We start from the raw sequence: 20,860 nt of genomic DNA on the forward strand, positions 1-20,860 counted from the left end.
TTATTGAATAAAAAAATTTTTATGAGGGGTTACAAGTACATTCGATGTAGGATAAACTGGTAATGTCGTGCTGGTTTTGTGTACATGGGATTGGTCCCTGCAGAGTTCCTCAGCCAGTTGTGATTGGATACCATTTTGGAGAAAGTTTTTTTAAAGAATGTGGGTGTGCCAAAATCGGTTTGGCTCAGTGGATAGAGCGTCGGCCTGCGGACTGAAGGGTCCCAGGTTCGATTCCGGTCAAGGGCATGTACCTTGGTTGCGGGCACATCCCCAGTGGGAGGTGTGCAGGAGGCAGCTGATCGATGTCTCTCTCTCATCGATGTTTCTAACTCTCTATCCCTCTCCCTTCCTCTCTGTAAAAAAATCAATAAAATATATTTAAAAAAAAAAGAATGTGGGTGAAAAGGCAAGAAACTGGGAAGTGGAAACATGTAGATGGTCAACAAGTGAGCTTCACTTTTCATGTAGATATCTTGTGTCTTCATAGTTAAACCACAGATTTCATGAAAATAGTAAATGTACTTTTGAATATTACCTTTGGCATATCACAACTTTTATCATCTGACATCCCCCCTGGGGATTGACGATTTGTATCTACTGTAGTAAGAAAGACTAAAGGGAATCATATTTATAATTCCTCTCTTATGTCTCTGTTGTTTGTAAGCCTCTGGCTTTTCTTCCCACTTCTCTTGCTTCTCCATGGGCAGTAGCCATCAACATGTCTGTTTCGCCTAATAGTTGCACAGGGCCCCTCTAGGATGACTGGAGGCCCCATCCACTTTGTGCTGCTTATACTTTTCTCATTCCCTGTTGACAAAAGCACAGAGGAGCCCACTGAGAATGTAATTCTCTCACTTTGCTTTTTCTGGGAGAAATCATGGATTATTTACGGTGAATGACATTCTCTGCTGTGCTACACATCTTGCCCTTAGTTCTCATTTTTTTCTGATGCCTTGACTTCTGATATTGTCTTTCGCCATAGTTCTGACTTCACATTCACTCTTTAGATCTCATAATTGGTATTTATGTTGGTCTTTTCCTCAGTGTGATCAGTAGCCATTCTTGGAGCAGATCTGATTTCAGGCACTTTGTGTGACCCTCACCTTGGCAGTAGTCCGTAAGCTGGCATCACTACCAGGTCTGTCCTGGGTCAAGGTAATGAAGTGCCCGAAGAGGAAGACCATCATGAGGCTAGTAGAGAGATATCCAAAATAAAATAATGCAATTCTAAGCCAGACTGAATACTTGATGCTGTAGAAATTACTCGCAAAACATAAAGTAGCCTCTCAAAAGAAAAAACAACACCACCACAACAACTTACATTCTAAAAGATTTTAGTAACTTGCTGGTGTACTTTTATATTTTTAAATATATTTTTATTTATTTCATAGAGGAAGGGAGAGGGAGAGAGAAATAGAAACATCAGTGATGAGAGAGTATCATTGATTGGCTGCCTCCTGCACACCTCCACTGGGGAGCAAGTTCACAACCCTGGCACGTGCCCTGACTTGGAATCCGTGACCTCTTCGTTCATAGGTCAACACTCAACCACTGAGCAACACCAGCTGGGCTGCTGGTGTACTTCTCTAAGTTTATCCTCCTTTTACTCATTGACTGTCATGATTATTTCTGGTTTGCCTCTCAACAGAAGCAAAATTACAGTACAGAATATATTTAGCAAATTTGTTTGCACCTAATACCACATACAAAACAAACCATAAGCTACCCGACATTTTAAATTTCCCCAATGAATCCAGGGCGCTAAAGATTTATGCAATTATAAAATGTAAGTGTCATGTATCTAAAGGCTTTTTATTATACTTACAGTACTTCATATTGCTTAATATGTTTTGTTTAAATTAGGTAAATGAATCCAAACTCAGTATATAATGCAAAATTTCAGACCAATATGAAACTGAATTGCCAAATATAAATTTAGAAAGTCAGGATGTACTGATATGTTGATAAATGGGTTGGCCTCAGAGGTTTCATTTATTAAAAAATACATGGTTTGGGTACCCATTATGTACTAGACACTGTTTCAGACACATGGAGTACATCAGTGTACAAGACAAAGATCTAAGCATACAATCTAAAGAGGTAAGATGGACAATAAAAATAAATAAAAATTATATATATTAGATCATATATACTATAGAAAAAATAAAAAAAGGATAGGGTGCTCTATCCACTGAGCCAAACCAGTTGAGCCAAGCCTAACTGGTTTGGCTCAGTGGATAGAGCATCGGCCTGTGGACTGAAATGTCCCAGGTTCGATTCCAGTTAAGGGCATGTACCTTGGTTGCGGACACATCCCCAGTGGGGAGTGTGCAAGGAGGCAGCTGATCGATGTTTCTTTCTCATCGATGTTTCTGACTATCTCTCTCCCTTCCTCTCTGTAAAAAAACAATAAAACATATTTTTTTTAAAAAAGGATAGGGAAAATTGGGAGTGCAAAGAGTGAGGTGGGTTGCAATTTTAAATAGGATGATTAGGACTATTAAGAAAGTGGCTTGAGTAAACCCTTGAAGGAGATGAGGTTGTTAACATTAAATATACTAGTATATGGGGAGTGGCCAGTGCAAAGGTCCTCAGGTAAGAACAGATCATATGCTCAATGTACAGAAAAGAGGCCAATCAATCTAGAATAGGGAGAACAAGGGGTAGAGTAATTGGAGATAAAGTCAGAGAGGTACCAGGTACTGGGCTATGGGGGGCTTTGCACACCATTCTCTGAACGTTGGCTTCATTCTGGAGAAAACTAGAAGCCGACTCAATATTTTATGCAGAGTAAAGACATGATCAAGTTGTTTATTGAAAGGATCACTTGTGCTGCTGTTGTGGGAATAGACTCTAAAGGACAAGAAGAAAAACAGGGAGGCCAGTAAGGAGGCTATTGAACCAATCCAGGAGAGATGATGGGGGACTTGGATCCGCATGGGAGCAGTGGATGTGGTAAGAATTGGATAGATTCTGGGTGTATGTTTCGGTAAAACCAACAGGAGTTTTCTAATGGTTTAAAAGTGGAGTTACAGGATAAAGAGAGAAAGGTAAGATGATTCCTAGTTTTACGGGCTAAGCAACCAGAGGGGTTGGTGAAGCCATTCACTGCTTCCATGGGCCAAGTGTTGGGGAAAACATCAAGAGTTCAGCACATTTGAATTAAGTCTAGATTTTGCTCTCACTTTTCTTCAGTTCTATTATGAGTTTTTTTAATAATTTAATTTAAAAAAATCTTCTTGATATTAGGCCTCAAAGAATGATGATGCATTTTTAAATATTTCATAAAATGATGAGCACAATTAGCCACTACACAACAGCAAAACAGCTTTCTGTTCAGATGGCCTAGACACAGGCAGCATGTTTGCATATGGGCTGGAGGACAATGGTACCAAAAACCTTGATGAAATTGCATGGAAGAGCAGATATGGGAACATTAGGACTGAGCCTTCTAGAAAATAACTTCGGTAAATACAAAATGTCTTTCTGAAATAATGTAGAGAATGAATATACTTTTTATTGCATATGCCAATTGACATTTAGAATTTGGAACTGAGTATGGCCAAATTTCTTAGGGTCTCAGTTTGCTTTTCTCAAAATGGAACTCACAACTCTCTAAGGCATTTATTTAGGATCAGTGTTCTTTCTAATTCGTATGTAAATACATCATAAACTATAAAGTGCTATAAGATATTTCTGGAGTCAGAGTACCTATGAGAAAATTATTTTTTTAGGTTCTCTGCTCATGTGTATATACTAGAATGAACATATATCAAGGAATCACTGATACGAGCAAAGGCAGAGTCAGAATTTACTAATATTATTTAAAAATTCCTCAGAAACCTTTCTACTACAGTTTTAATAACAAGACTATTTATCGTATGGCACACATCATTGACATTCTGTGTTCTTGCTCCTAAAGTGCTTTCACCAATAAATGCATTTGATCCAGATATTATAAAGAACTTAATGTTTTTTACTCAGTTATTCTGTCATGTAATAGGGTTCTCAGAATGCTAACAGAGTTTCCTGCAGCTATGGAAATGATTTTATTTTCATATCTAGTTGGTTAGAATACTCATATGCATTTGTTCAGTTGTAATTATATCCCAGTCTTTCATCAGAGCATTAACACATCTCTGAAATATCCTTGGTTTCCATCTGCTTGCTTCAAGGGGTCCATTAAAAACCCTGTCTGGTCACATATGGTTTTTAGTGAACATCTCTGACTTAAATAAATGGATGAATAAAGTTCCAGGTCTGATGATTAAAATGGTTTCTCAGTGTCTTTCTGGAATGAAGCAAATTCAAATGAATGAGACCTCACAAGGTTATCTAACACATATCCCTCCCCCTCACCTGAAGAAACATTTATGCTGCAGCATCAATCCATAGTCTCAGGTTTTATTACATTCCTCACTGTCTCTTCCTGCAGAGGTAGCCCTCAGCTACATTGGGGGACAGGAAAAAATAATCTCTTAAAGTGTAACACATAGAGGTGGACTATATGACTTTGAGGAAATAACTGTTTTGGGGTGTATTTTTAGTGGAAATTTAAAAACACTCAAAAGTAGAGAGAATAGTATAAATAACATCAACTTAACAGTGATCAATATTTCACTTATTTTGTTTTAGCTATCCCTGCCTCCCTTCCCATATATACATTTTTTTTTTTTTTGGAGTGTTTTAAAAGCAAACCTCAGAAATCATGTTACTTTAGGCACATATACACTGAGTGGCCAGATTATTATGATCTCTGAACGCATAATAATTTGGCCACTCAGTATATATCCTATATAATATGCAAATTGTCCCCTCAACCAGGAGTTTGACCAGGGGTCAGGGCCACCGGCCAACTGTCCTCGCCATGATCAGGGCTGGCCTGCTGGACCCCACCCATGCACGAATTCATGCACTGGGCCTCTAATATATATATACTGAGTGGCCAGATTATTATGCGTTCAGAGATCATAATAATCTGGCCACTCGGTGTATATTTTAACATGTAGCTCTAAACAAAAAGACTTTTATTTGAACCATCTGGCATTAGTATACCTAATGAAATTAACAATAAATCCTTCAAAGTTCATTAGTAGTCAAGACCTAGGCAAAGCCCAAACATTGCATTTGGTTTTCATGTTTCTGAAGTCTCTTTATTTTTTTAATGCCATTGATTTGTTGGGAGATACCAGGTCATTTGCACTGTAGCTTGTTCCATGTTCTCTATTTGGTTGACTGCTGCCCCTTGTGTCATTTAACTTGCAAAGAGGCAAACATGTGGAGCAAGAGTCCATTAATTTAAGCAGAATATCCAGCCCCAAATGGATACTTGGGGCACCTTTCACTCTTGGTAGCAAATTTAAGACTTGCAGAAATTTTAAATAATAAAAGATTTAGAGTTTGGAGGAAAATATGTACTTTTATTATGTGGTATTTATGCTACCGGAGAACTGAGTAATGGGATCAACTGGCAAGGTTGGGAGCAAGGATTTAATATTAAAGATTTAATATCAAGGATTGCCATGAGCCCATGTTGGTTTAACTTTCATGTATACCAGTATTTCTGTTCTTCACTTCCCACCGTACTTGCCTTTTTATCTATAGTCAAACCTGCTAATTTTTGTATTGATATTGAGGTACTCTTACAACAAAAGCTCAAAAACATTCCTGTCAAAAGAGCAGCTATGAAAATTCATATGTAGTCATTTGTATTGAGAGAAATCAGTTTTCTAGCTTTAAATTTAGAGCAAATTCCATGAAGGAACATGTGGTACCGGAGCCACAATGTAAAATTTATACTCTTATATATATTCCCAAATTTCTTATAATTTCTCACAGAAGAACAAAGGAGTTTTAGACAAACGTCTCTTAACCAATTTTACACCTTAATATTTGATGTTTTACTTGACATGGATGGCTGTGCTTTGAATATAAAGTCAATATTGTTTAAATGGTATTGTCATAAACATTTTGCTGTAGTTGCTTCACATATATTCTGATGTAATATAATATTTTAAAGAAAAACTTCTGTGTTAGATCATGTGGGCTGTTACAACAGAATATAAAGTGAGTAGCTTATAAACCACAGGATTTATTTCTCACTGTTTTGGAGATGGGAAGTCTGAGATCCGGTGAGATCTGCCGCCTGGTTCACAGGCCCTGTCTTCCCTCTGCGACTTCACTTGGCAGAAGGGGCAAAGGAGCCCTAGGGCCTCTTTTATTTATTTATTTAATTTATTTTTTTTTATTGATTTTTTACAGAGAAAAAGGGAGAGGGATAGAGAGTTAGAAACATCGATGAGAGAGAAACTCAATCAGCTGCCTCCTGCACACTCCCCACTGGGGATGTGCCCACAACCAAGGTACATGCCCCTGACCCGAATCGAACCTGGGACCCTTGAGTCCGCAGGCCGACACTCTATCCATTGAGCCAGTTGTCGGCAAACTTATCAGTCAGCAGAGCCAAATATCAACAGTACAAGGATTGAAATTTCTTTTGAGAGCCAAATTTTTTAAACTTAAACTTCTTCTAACGCCACTTCTTCAAAATAGATTTGCCCAGGCCGTGGTATTTTGTGGAAGAGCCACACTCAAGGGGCCAAAGAGCTGCATGTGGCTCGCGAGCCGCAATTTGCCGACCAAGGCACTGAGCCAAACCTGTTAGGGCCCTAGGGCCTCCTTTAGAAGAGGCTCTGCCCTCCTGACCGAATCACTCCCAAAGCTCCCTCCTCCAAATACCATCACATTGGGGATCAGGTTTCAACAAATGAATTGGGGGATGGGGGATGGCACAAACATTCAGTCTATAACATTTTCTTTATATTGAAAGTATTGTGCATAATAGTTTCAGCTGAATTTAGTAGTCTATTTTTTTTTTTTAATTTGCCTTTCTGAAAAATGTATCAGCATTAAGAATTAAATTTCCCAACAACCAGGCAGGGAAAGATAATAGAAATCTTGATTTGGATCAAAAAGCATAATGTTCCATTGGTTAGTTCTGTTTTTGTTTCGGAAATAATAAGTCTGATTTTCTTTTTTTAATGTTATGCTGCAAATCTAAGAGATATTATAGTTCTGGGAGAAGAGAAACCTTGCATAGGATTGCCGTGTAGTAGCAGGGAATAGGAGTCTGAGCGTCCTTATTTCACAATAAAATGTATCCGTCTATTTGAGGGCTCTTAAACGGGGCTGGAGAACCCTTCTGTGTACTAATGCTTAATCCTGACTGAGAAGTTCGCTTTTAGTGTGGGGAATGCTTAGGATCCCTTGTGGCTAACAAACAGAGCCCCCATGTGGCAAAATTGTGATTTAGGCAGAAATTGACTCAATCCCTGGGAGCAAATGCCACGGGTCCTTAATAAAAAGAAAATTATCTGGTACTGGGTTGAGAATTGTTTTATTCAAAAAATATTTGTCAAGCTCTTACACTGTTCTTGGTGCCGGGGATGCAGCAATGAATGAGACAAAGCGCCTACCATCAGAGGACTTGCATTCTGGTTGGTGAGACAAAAAAAAAAAAATAAACATCTTAGACACGCATTACAATGTCGACTAGAGATAAGTGCCATGAAGAAGAATAACGGAGGATAAGAGCTAGTGACAGCTGATAGAGTGGTCAGAAAATCCCTTTCTGAGGACTTCACATTGAGAGCAAGTAGAAAGTCACGCATGTGACTCTCCGTTCTCCCAGATATCATCTCTCTGAGCTTTTTATTGATCACAACCAAGACCTGTGCAGTGGCTTTAGGCAGTCACTGCTCCCCCTTGGAAAATGCAGTCCAAGAGTGGACATACAATATTCTCTTTTTGGAACAAGTAGCACAGCTGAATGTTTAAACAACATTTGAAGAAATTTAAAAAATTAAGAAATAACACAGAGAACAAACAGAAACTTCACAGAGTTGGCTTTTAGATCTAGTTTTCTGATTGGGGGGTTGGCACCCGGAATATTCGCTTCATCAGATGTGATGCCACCCACTCACAGACTGTCGCAGGTCATCAGTCATATCCCACAGTAAGCCCAGTGTTCACACCTGAGTTACACACAGTCAATACAAAGAGAAGCTTTCTCCCCACGTGCCTCCTTACCTTTCCTTGGTGATTTCCTTATCTTCAGTTCTTTGTCCCTAGTGGCTATGGTGACCCCCCCCCCCTTTTTTTTTTGTTAGTCCTCACACAAGGATATTTTTTCCATAGATTTTTAGAGAGGGAGGGAGAAAGGGAAGGAGAGGAAGAGAGAGGAGGAAGAAGAGGATGAGGAAGGAGGTCGAGGAAGAGGAGGAGGAGGAGAGGGAGGTGAGGAAGACACATGGATTCCTTGCCTCCTGCACACGCCCAACCAGGGCTGGGGATCAAACCTGCAACACTCTAACCACTGAGAACACTGGCCAGGGTCCCCTTTTTTTGTATATATTTTTTCAACAAATGAATTCCATGCTCTTAGCTGATAATAGCTTATAGTATTAGCTTTCTCAGTGTATTTGAAATTTAATAGGTAACTCTGAGAAATGGAAAATATTAAGGAATCATAGAGAACTAAACTTTATGTACATAGTTTGAAAAGCAAATAGAAGGCTTTTATTGAAAACACCCATGCTTGCTTCTCCTCAGCTTCATCAATTACTCTTTATTTCCTCCTCATAGTATTTCTGAACTTTGTTGATATTTTTACTTTTTGCTATTATAACTGAAGATATAGTATATACTCTTTCTCAGTTCCCCACATCCTATGTTAATATGGTATTAAATAAATAGACAGTATTTAACTTAAAATAACTGTGCAAGCAATAATGCTATTGGTTTAAGTAGGGCATTAGGTTATGTTTCCATCTGCATTTAACTTTTTGGTGTGTGTATTTTCAATTAAGAAATGCTCTCTCTCTCTCAAATTTGTTTAATTTTGTCTATACCTACTGTTAGTTGTCTTTCCCAATATTTTAAAAGATTTGTCAAGTGCTTATATTTTCCAAAAAATCAATTCAGATAGTCCCTTCTGTCTGCAGCATTCCATGTCTCTGCTCCAATATCTAATCACAGCTGTTAATCTCATTCTCCCCTTCACATTCTCCAGGTGTGATTTCCTGTTTCTTAGATCCCATACATTCATTTTCTTAGTGCAACACTCATCTTGTTCAAGCATATCCACTAGTAGATTCCCAAGAAAGGGTGCATGTGAAATAAAAATCACGTCAGAATGTTTTGTATTTACGGATTAATAGATTGGCTGTATGTGTAATTCACGATGGAAACCTTTTTTCTCTCAGAATCTTTAAGCCATCACTCCGCTGTCTTCTCACACCTGCTCTTGCTGTGGAGAAGCAGATGCTATTCTGAGTCTCACTCCTTTATGTGTCATCTATTGTTTTCTCACTGGAAACTTTTATGATGCTTTATTTCCCCTGGTGTTTGGATATTGTACAAAGATGTATTTTGTTTTGAGCCTTTCTTCATTTGGACCTTTTAAAATGAAGACTTGTGTCTTTCAGTTTTTGTCAAATTTTTTGTCTTTTTTTTTTTTTTAATTCTGCTGGGTCATGTGGTGTAAATAATGTTTCTGTAAATAAAGGAACACGCTCATGCTCATTCATTTATGCATTGTCTAAGGATGCTTTCACCTTGCAATGGCAGAGACTGTGAGTCCTGGAAGCTTACAATATTTACTGTGTCCATTTACAGAAAAGGTTTGCAGATCCTCCCCCTGCCTCCAGTTTAGGTGATCATACTTGTTATCTCCGGGAGCTCTTTCAGTCCTCTTTCTCCTTGTTCATAGCATACTGCTTTAGCTTTGTGAAAGGAACATCTTCTCTCACTCTGAGATAGTATATGAGGTGTTTTGGTCATATACTGCCTGCTACAATGTCACTGTTCCCTTTGAGGTAATTTAGAGTCAGTTCTTTTTGGACTATTTCTTCTTGGAAGGTTTTCTCAAATGTTAAATTTCTTGTGTGCTCATTCAGATTAATGAGTGAGGCACTAAAAGCTGAGAGAAGGTCCCTTGTGTGTGGGCAAGGGTTTGGCTTGGGTTTTGTGGTAACAACATTAAACAGTGAGCTTGCCTTACCACTGGGGAATCTCAAGATGAATAAATACCTTTTTTCCCCCGGAGAAGACGCTCAATCTCCAGCATTGGACCGAGAGGCTACCAGTGATCTAGGGACAAGGCGGGGCAAGGATGAGGAAGTCCCCGAGTTCATTATGCACATTCTCATTCAAGTCTTCCTTTTTCAGTCCAAGCCTCACTAGGTTGCCTCATATCCTTAGGTCTGGCTTCTCATGTTTGCATTTGCCTGGAAATAGACTTTTCCTCTTTTCTGTTGGAAGAAAGAAGTAGTGTACTAGCTGAAGGTGACTTACATAACAAACTCCATAGGCTGGTGGCTTACGCAACAGATATTTATTTCTTTCAGATCTGAAGGCTGGAAGCCTGACACCAAAGGTGCCAGTGTGTTTGGGTTCTTGGTGAGGTCCCTCTCCCTGGTGTGCAGATGGACACATCCTTGCCGTGTCCTCACATGACCGAGACATACCTCACCTCTCATGAAGGCGCCACCTTCATGACCTAATTACCTCCCCGAGCAACCACCTCCAATACCATCACACTGGGGATGAGGGCCCCCGCATACGAATTTGCAGGTGGTGGGAGTGGGGTGGGGGGTACACAAACATTCAGTCCATTTTGTTTTTTTTGGTGTGATGATGGGGATCTGGCAGTTAGTTAATTACTCTCCATGAAGATCTTAAACCAGTCCTCATACTTTTAGTGACCTTTACCTTCTGGAGCATCTCAAGACTTTTCTGTACAATGTGGGGTCCCCCTGCAGTAAGCAAATACATTGTAGCTTTCTTGACTCTAGTCATATATCACGTATTCTATGTTTTCAAAAACTATAAAAGCATCCTTCCATTGTTATCTCCTCTTTCCCCTCATTTGTATTCATTTATCATTAAATGAGTTTTGAGGAGGAAGAGGCGATAAAACTGTGCACTCAATCTGCCATGTTTCAGATTTTAATTTCTCATGACGGAGTTTAGACATGGCAGGTAATGAATGACAGGGGGATGGGAGAGAGACTGGCTGAGCTGTTATACAAGCCAGAGTGTAGCCCAAGGTTAGACATGGAGGGAAAGGTCTTTAATATTACAAGTGAGCTGCTGTCCTCCTGGTAGCTCAGTGTCTCTCAGGAGAACTTTTAACTAGGTCTCTTACTGTGTACATATTTCTCTATATGATCTTTTAAGTCTGAAGAAACTTGGGTATGTTGTATTGACTGTGGCTTCCTTGGCTGTCCAACTCAGTGTGTGTCCACTATTATTTTATTTACTCTTCTGGGGGTTGCAATTGGAGTATCCCCCCATTAATTCATTTATTTCTGAACTTGAATCATCACTTTGGTGAGGTTCCTCCCACATCTTCCTGTTAGCCTAGACCAACCTAGTCATTTCTGCAAGCCATCAGCCACAAAAAGTGGTAGGGAAAAACATATTTTCAAATACCATTTGTGTATGTGTGTTTATATCTTGCTGTGGATATTGAGGGAATATACTTGGTGGAAATAGAATGGCTTTTCAGGCCATAATGTTCGTTTAAGCTAAATCTTCTCTAGTAATTTATATTCTGTATTTATTTTAAAAGTTTGCAAATTTAGACATTTTCCAATATCTATAAATGTGTTAAATTTGCCTAAGCCCAATGTCTGCTCAAAGGAATAAGTTTGTAATTTTATAACTAAGTAGAAATCACAGAATTGAATGTATATGTTTTCTTAAATAACCAGGTATACTCTGAATTGAAATAGAGATGTTTTCTCACCTTTTTTTTTTTTTTTTTGGTATCAAGGTGTGATTTCAATTATTATCCCTTACACTTTAAAATAAATTTTCAAATAGAAAAAGATATACTTTGCTTTTTTCAAACTTGTGTTGTGACTTAATAGTAAAATTTTGGAAAAACCTGACTTGATATATGTATATATGACATGTGAACTTTATATATATATATGATGTGTGTATGTATTTGTGTGTTTACATCTCTAGGAAGTAGAGCTTCATAAGTAAATATAATATTTTAAATAGGCAACCATTTATTTATGATCTAAGTTTGTATCTTCTGATAAGCCAATATAGGCCTCCATTTAAAAACTGGGAATAGGTATCAAAATCACAAAGTCATGTAAATGATTTCTGGCTCTATTCTGGCTATAGGAACTTCGAGTTGAATAGAGATCCTTTGACTCTACTTGTATTTTTATAACCATTCTGTCTTCTTTGAATCTAAACCAGTCTTTATACCATGTGAAAAACAATAGCAGATATTAAAAGATAATTTTTTCTAGTCTTGTCTAGATTTATCCAGACAACTAAGACTTAAAGTCTATTTTTTAAAAATATATTTTTATTGATTTTAGAGAGGAAGTGAGAGGGAGAGAGTGATAAAAACATCAATGATGAGAGAGTCATTGATTGGCTGCCTCCTGTGCACCGCTTATCAGGGCTCAAGCTGCAACCTGGGCATGTGCCCTGACCGGGAATCGAACCCATTACCTCTTGGTTCATAGATTGATGTTCAACCACTGAGCTATGCTGGCTGGGCTTATAATCTATTTTGTTAAATAGAAATGAAACATATAAGTCTTCAGTTAAACTATTCCTTAAGTTTGTTTCCCTCCTATTATAAAAGCAATACATATTTATTATAAAACATAGGAACCATTGTTTCACCATTCAAAGGTAATCCCAATTAATATTTTGGCAACTATACAGATTTTTTATTAACTTGAATTCAGTGCATCACATTGAAAACATTTAAAATTTCTTCTACTGTTAGAAAATTTGCTTATAGAACAATCTTTATTGATGTTGAATTATTCAGGCTCACCTTTATTGATGTTGAATTATTATCATCAATCTTTATTGATGTTGAATTATTCAGGCTCACCTTTCCCTAACTTACTCCATATGTAAATTATTTGCTCTGAAAAGGAAAGAAATCACTAATATTCTAATATACAGTTTCTCGCCCACATGGCCACCATAATCTCTTAAAATCTTAATCTTAAATAACCTAAACCTTTTATTCCATTCAAAGGGACAAAGTAAAGAGAAAAAAATATTGCTTTCTTCCCTTTTGAGGTTTGGTTAGTCTTGAGTAGAATGGCCTGAAGGTCAACACCGGAATGGGTTTCCCCTTCCCTAAAACACTTCCACCGATTTGGTTACATTTTTGTCATGACTAAATCCCTTGAATCAGCTCACTGTCACCTCCAGTTAAATAGCAGACTCATCTTCATGACACACAAGGTTCTTGTGATCTGATTCATTTTATTGTGATGAAACTAGTCATCAAGAAACATAGGAACCTCATTGGAAAAGGCCTTGTAGCTTCATCCCAGTGCCCTGAACTTTGCTGTTCTCCATTTATATATCCTTCTTGTCCACCTCTGTTCTGCCTCAAAGCTGTAACTGATTTAAGGTTCGTGCTTCCTGTGGAGTTGGTTTGCCATAATATCCTCAGTGCCTATACACTACATCCTGATGCTTTCAGCTTCATTGCAAATAAGCTCACTCTTTCAATACTTTTGACTTTATAATTCTAGAGATCAATCCTTTTGTACTGTGCCACCTCATCTGGCACATCTGGCTTCTGAGTCAATTTTTCTTGGATGAGGTGATCATCCTGAGTCTAATTAGGTATGATAGAGGGTTGACGATTATGGTGACATTGGCAGGGTCATGCTGTATCAGCCTTGGCATGTGCTTTAGGTGGCACTAATTACAGAAAGACAGATATCTTATGAAAGACAATGGGGGGTGAGGGCATGTATGGGAGTGGGGTGGGGGGGCAATGGTAAGATATGTACACATATAATACCTTAATAAAAAAAAATTGGAAAAAAAAAAGAAAAAAAAAAAAGAAAGACAATGGGTGCAACCTGGTACCAAGATCCTTTACTATCTGGTCGAAATCTACCTTTTTGTTATCACTTCTACTCACTATTCAATATGTTATGCAACCTACAATCCAGGCATACCCAGGTATTTATTTTTGAACAAGCCATGTTCTGTTATGCCTTAAGTCACTGTTTGTATTGTCCTCTCTTATAGAAACAGCCTTCCCCCATTTTCTATCTGGTGAAATCTTCTATGGGATATATCTCAAATGTTATATTCTCCATAAAACCTTCTCTAGGGATTTTGTTGACTTCCTCATAAGCACTCTTGGGTTATGTACCATACATCTGGCATATAAATACGTTGAATTGTGGTCATTTATATGTAAATTTTTCCAACAAAATAGTTTTAAATTCAGGGAAGGTGGAATCTTATTCACCTCTAAATATCTACTGTAAGCAGATAACATATACTCAATGTGTGTTTGTTGAAAGGAAAAAAAATCAATGTGATTCAGGGGAACATACTTCTATCTAATGAAGAGTCCTGGAAGGAATACCTGTGGCTGATTCACAGGTCTGCTATCCAAGATATGCTCAAGTGTAAGAGAAAAGCATGTACTAAGTATTACAGATACTCACAATTTAGGTTAATTAGCCAGAATACTGGCTTATTTTTATCATTTGCAATGTGCATTCTACTAAAAAGTGTTGCAGATAGATTTTTATTGCTCCCTCATTTTCCTTCAACCTGAGAAGTTCTACTCTAAGGGCACTTGCCTTTGTGTTTGAAAGTAGTGACCTTGTATACAGAGAAAAACAATCCCTTATTTGAAGCTGTTTGTCAAATAGCAGGAGCAATTTGGGGACAAACTTCTTATTTAGGGCTCTTTACTCTTGTTCCTCGTCTGGAATATTGTCTTAGGTAGCTTTTTGGCTTATATCGGCTTTCATTTAAGGACATTACTGGAATATCTGTAGCTTAAAAAGAAAAAAAAAAAGCTTGCCAACAGGGTGAATAAGGCTGGCTTAGAAGCCAGCTTGAACAAGTCTGATATGAAAGACTGTTTCTAGTCTGGCTCCTGTCTGTCTGCTTTGTGCCAGTCATATTCCTGATGCTGGTGGTAAGAATTAAGAGGAAAGAAAATATACATTTCTTTACTCATAGTGTTTATAACCCAGGATGGCATACAAGTAAAAGACTTGTTACCATGTGGGTAGTTACCATGTGGGTGGTGAGTGCTCTCATGAAAAAAGGACAGGGCACTATGTGACTTCATAGACATGGCACCCATCCAGAAGCAAGATCGGAAGTAAATCCTAGCAAAGAAAAAACTACGGTGACAAAAGTGAATGATTTATCCAGACGTCAAGGAGCCTAGCACCCCATGTGGGGAGGGGCCATCCAGGCTGTTATGTCCTTTCCTGCTAGATGGAGACCAGGCACATAAGCATTTGGTCTCCTAGGAGGATGCTGACCACAAGGAACACAAAGTAGAGGTCGAACATGATGAAGCCCAGCACTCTTGCAGAGGGCGATGGGGAGGATGACGAAGAGCAGCACAGTGAAGAGGAGGACAACGGTGAAGAAGAGGCCATGGTTGCTGACTGCCACAGTTGAGATGAAAATGTCATTCTCACATCTAAAGAGGTGAACTGGAGGATTTGGGTGAGAGGAGGAGGAGAAGACAAATGAGAAAAGATCATGGAAATCAGCGGTGAAAATGGAAAAACTATGTTTTTAATAGAGAGAGAGAATAGTAATGACTTAACAATCTAAAAAGCAAGTGAAAATAAATGATGATGGTGGGGGCAAAGAAAAAAAGGAAAGGAAGGAAGGAAGGAAGGAAGGAAGGAAGGAAGGAAGGAAGGACGGAAGGAAGGAAGGAAGGAAGGAAGGAAGGAAGGAAGGAAGGAAGGAAGGAAGGAAGGAAGGAAGGAAGGAAGGAAGGAAGGGAAGGAGGAAGGAAGAGAGAAATAAAGAAGCGATTAACACCGGGTAAGTTATGAAACTTAACCTAACTATAATTCAGCATGAGCAGACTTCTTCGTGAATGCCCATAACATATTGGTCAATGAAAAACCAGTCAACAGTTATCAGTCAGTATCTTGAAAAACCCACCTCAGAGAGTCTTTGGTAGTTTGTACCACTCTTTCATTCTAAACATTTTGTTTTTTTACATATTTTTTATTGTCTAAAGTTTTATGTATGACTTCTTTAACTTTTTAAAAATAGATGAGGAGTAATGGTGACAACTTGGATAAGATCGTTGCCCACAAATACGTAACTGGACTACGACAACTGCGGAGCTACTGTCAGAAATAATTGTGTCTGGCAGATTCTGTGCTGCAAAAAACTGGCATCGAGTCACAGTGTCACCACAGAGGCTCGAGGTCAAAGCAAAAGCACTTAAATTTGTTGTGAAAAGCAATATACTGAAGGAAAAAGTTTTTATCTCATAATGCAAAATCAATGTGGAATCCTGATCCAAATTTTGTTGTTGTTTTCCCTTGGTAAAAGTAGGTGTCTTAGGCAGTTTATGCCAAGCAGCCTGGCATGTGGCATGCACTGACTTCCTTTAGACTTTTCAATATCAGAAACAATTTGAGGCCATTGGATAGAGCTTCTAGCCAAGGCTTTCAAGCAGACAATTCCCAGATGTGCTGTGTGTAATGAAGCCAAGATAATGTCTTCTGGAATAATAACGTAACTTCTCTACCCAATGCATCCCTTATGGTAAAGAAAGCAAAAGAAACCAACATGTTGATGTTTTGAGATTGGCTTCAACATTTTTAGTCAGTTTCTCTGATAGCTTCCTCTATATTCACTTTATCATAAGGTACTATCTGGGTTCATCTGAATTTAACCATCTTATTTCATCAGGCTGAAAGTAATAATCAAGGAAGCCTTCTGTTGTGTAATCGTCCAGTGGGTGTGGCACACATATTTTGACATGTGTTGGGGATATAGATATTCTCAACTATTAGACATTGAAGGTGTTCTCTGAACTATAATTGATGGTAGAATGAGTCGAGCACTTCAATCATCATGCAAATTCATGAGATACATGCATGTTAATCTCAGAGTCCTACATATGAGATATTAAGAGCTCCAAATTTGGCAGGAACGTAATACAAATTTCTATTTACTTTAAGATAGAAAACCTCTCAAATTATGAATTTCAGGAAATAACTTTAGTGGAATCAATCCTTTCAATACAGTCCACAGCACATATTTTTTGAAGAGAGGTGAAAAATTATTCTTTATTTGTAGTTTATGGATTTCCATCTGAAATATCTAAGAAATGAGATCGTATTGAAAATTAGATATTAGAACATTAGATATTAGATTGAAAAGTTACTAGTACCAGAAAGACAGTATAATAATCATGAAAATTAAAAAGTAAGTATGCAAAAGCAATTGCTTCCTACTTGTTTTCACATTGATTATTGTTAGCAAAACAAAAAAAAAGATTTGCAAATTAAAGATTACCTCTGACTAAACTTAAGCAATCTGCATGATCTATGGCAAGAAAATGGGAAGAACACCAGCAATGATAACAACAACAGGTTTCTGGATATGAAGACCACAGCCTAGATTAATTTGTGTATAAATACAAGGCAACATGATCAACACCTCAACAGGATTTTTTTGTGTTTAAGTCTGTGCTTTAATCTGTTTTTATTTTTTATTTTTATTTTAAGCATCCTATTATGTCCATTTAAAAATATATTCAGAAGTAGAGAGAATAATGTAATGAATTTTCCTGTACCCATCACCCAGGTTCAGTGTCACCAATTATTAGCCCACAGCCAAACTTCGTTTACTTATACCCCTGGTTATCACCTCCCCGGCCTAATAGATTTTTTTAAAATATATATATATTTTTATTGATTTTTTACAGAGAGGAAGGGAGAGGGATAGAGAGTTAGAAACATTGATGAGAGAGAAACCTTGATCAGCTGCCTCCTGCACGCTCCCTCGCCCCCACTAGGGATGTGCCCACAAACAAGGTATGTGCCCCTGACCAGAATTGAACCCAGGACCCTTCAGTCCGCAGGCCAATGCTCTATCCACTGAGCCAAACCGGCTCGGGCCCAATAGATTATTTTAAAGCAAATTCCAGACATCGTATAATTCACTTGTATTTAACTCTAAAAGATGAACTCGTTAAAAAAAAAAGTATTTCTATGATGCCATTATCCCATTTTTCAAAGTAGCAAAAATGTGATGGCTTCAAATCAAATATCAGTCAACATCAAATTGAACACACATGCATACATACACATTCTCATCTACACTAGTAAGAGTAATATGCAAATTGACTGTACCTTCACTATGCCCATAGCCAATCAGAGCGAACAAGATGGCGGTTAATTTGCATACGCTGAGGGAGGGAGGAGTGAAGAAAGCAGAAAGCAAGGCGGCTGCGTGGGCGGGCAGCAGCGCGGCTGTGGAGCACGCAGCCATGGTAGCCTCTGAGGCCGTGGTGGCAGTGGGCGGGGCGTGGCAGGTGGTGTGCGTGGCCGCAGCGGCTTCAGAGGCGGTAGCGGGCAGTGTGCGCGGTGGCGACTGCGCACGGCTGCAGCGGCGGTGGCAGTGGGCAGGGAGTGGCCGGCGGTGTGCGAGGCTGCGGTGGCCTTGGAGGTGGTGGTGGCTGCAGGCAGGGTGTGGTGGGGCGGGTGGGGCGTGGCGGGGCGGATGGGCCAGGTGGGGAGCACAGCAGCAGCGCACACGCCAAGGAGGCGGTGGCAGCGTGCGCGGTGGGTCAGGGTGCTCAGAGGTGGCAGCAGCACGCGGCCACAGAGGCAGCTGCGTCAGCGGGCGTGGAGGGTCGGGAGTGTGGGGCGAGGCATGCAGCGGCAATGGCTGTGTCCCCCACGCAGCTGCGGAGGCGGAAGTGGCCGCGGGCTGGGTTGGGTGGGCGGGACGGGCGGGGGGCGCCCTGCCTGTTCTAGCCGCTCCGCCTTATCCCGCCCGCCGCAGCAGGAGAGGTGGGGCGGGGAGTGGTGGGAGAGGTGGCCATGGTGGGAGGGAAGCCCGCCAGAAGTCTTGCAGGAATATTCCTGCAACAGGTCCCTAGTATGTATATAAATACATGGTTGAACTTTTAAAATTAGATCCAAACTAGATCCTCACTTGGAATTTTATTCATATTAATATAAAATTTTTTAAACTATGAACTCTCCCCTCCCTCTATTTTTTCCTGGCACTTTGTTAAAGAAACTGGGTTACTTGTCCTGTAGAATTTCCCACTTTCTGTGTTCTGCTGAATGCAACTCCATGATATAATTTCAATTTTTCCTTAGACCTCTATTTCCTACAAACTGTATCTGGACATAGAAGTTTGATCAGATCCAGATTTGAGGTTTTGGCAAGATTATTTCATTCAGGATGTTGGGACCCTCCCATTGCATCACATTTGGAACCCATAATGCTTAATGTTTTTTTATTGTGGTCTTAATATTTGATCTAAGGTTTATGTGTGATGATCCCAATTCATTCATTATAAAGTTCCCCATCAACTTGTTATCTAATGGTTTAGCTGTCACTGATGATTATCACATAGGTCTATTTGTTTAATAGGTATTGTAAAATAGTTAGGTCCTAATTCTATCATTCCTATTTTATTGATTACTTCGAATTCTACTATGTGAGGGATAACTTTACAGTGTCAAGTGTTTATGTTGAGGAATATTTTATAGAGAGAAAGCAGAAAAGATGCCTGATTCTCTCTCTTTAGTTATAAGTTTTCAGAATAGTGGGTTGGATCTCTAAAATTCTCTAGAGATGGCCCAGCCTGTGTGGCTCAGTTGGTTGAGCGTGGTCCCTTGCACCAGGAGGTTGCTGGTTCAATTCCCGGTCAGCTCATATGCCTGGGTTGTGGGCTTGATACCCAGGATGGGGGTTCAGGAGGGAGCCAATTGATGTTTCTCTCTCATCAGTGTTTCTATCTCTCTCTCCCTCTCCTTTCCTCTCTCTGAAATTAAAGAGAACATATTTAAAAATAATACTAATATATATATATATATATATATATATATATATATATATGTGTGTGTGTATATATATATATATATGCAACCATTATAACTGAATGACTGGAACGACCGGAACAACTGGTCGACCAGTTGCTATGATGCACACTGACCACCAGGGGGCAGATGCTCAATGCAGGCCAGCCAACCTCCACAGTCCCTCCCCCTGGCTGGGTGGCCCCCCATAGGCCTCAATTGCCAGCCAGGCCGAGGGACCCCATCTGTGCACAAACACAAATTCGTGCACTGGGCCTCTAGTAAATGAATAAAATTCTCTAGAGATGACTTGACTATTGAGTTGTTTTACATAACATTGTAACTTCATGGATCTTATAATATTTTATATTTATTAATTCATTGTATTTATTTTTCTTTATGATGTTGAATTTATCTCATCTTTGCCAAGGAATTCCTTCATTTTTGCTCCTGAGTCCTTTTGAAATGATCCCAGTAGTCACTGATACATCCCCACACTAGTAGGACAAGCAGTCCCAGGCTACTATCTTATATTTTCCTGCCCAGAGCAGGAAACAGCCATATCTCTAGGATATTTTGTTGGGTTTTTGTTTGTTTGTTGTTTTTAATGGGAAATTGATATCCATAATCTGGACACTGGAAAGGCTCATTGCTACTCAATTGGCCACTGTTCCTCGGCCTTTTCTGTAGAAATATTTTAAAAGAGAAATATTTTATATGTTTCTATTGATGTTTCCGCACTTATCATATTTCCAATTCAAATTTCAGCTTATACATTTTGTTTCTAATTCTTTTTATTTCACGTTTATCCCTTTTCCCTAAAACTGAAAAATCTTAGTTCCAAATGATTCCTTATATATAAAAATTTAAGAATAATTTTAGAGCAACAGTAATATTACTAATAATATTATTAATATTTGATTTCTTTGCAATTCTTATTGGCCTTAGGATATACCCAC

General features: G+C 38.9%; 1 protein-coding gene across 1 annotated transcript in view; it reads left to right on the forward strand.

The window, feature by feature from the left end:
• CTNNA3 (catenin alpha 3) overlaps nt 1–20,860 on the forward strand; it is a 1,343,669-nt gene that overhangs the window by 571,243 nt on the left and 751,566 nt on the right. The window lies entirely within an intron of this gene.

Source organism: Eptesicus fuscus, chromosome 17, assembly GCF_027574615.1.
Source record: "Eptesicus fuscus isolate TK198812 chromosome 17, DD_ASM_mEF_20220401, whole genome shotgun sequence".
In the NCBI taxonomy this organism is placed as follows: Eukaryota; Metazoa; Chordata; class Mammalia; order Chiroptera; family Vespertilionidae; genus Eptesicus; species Eptesicus fuscus.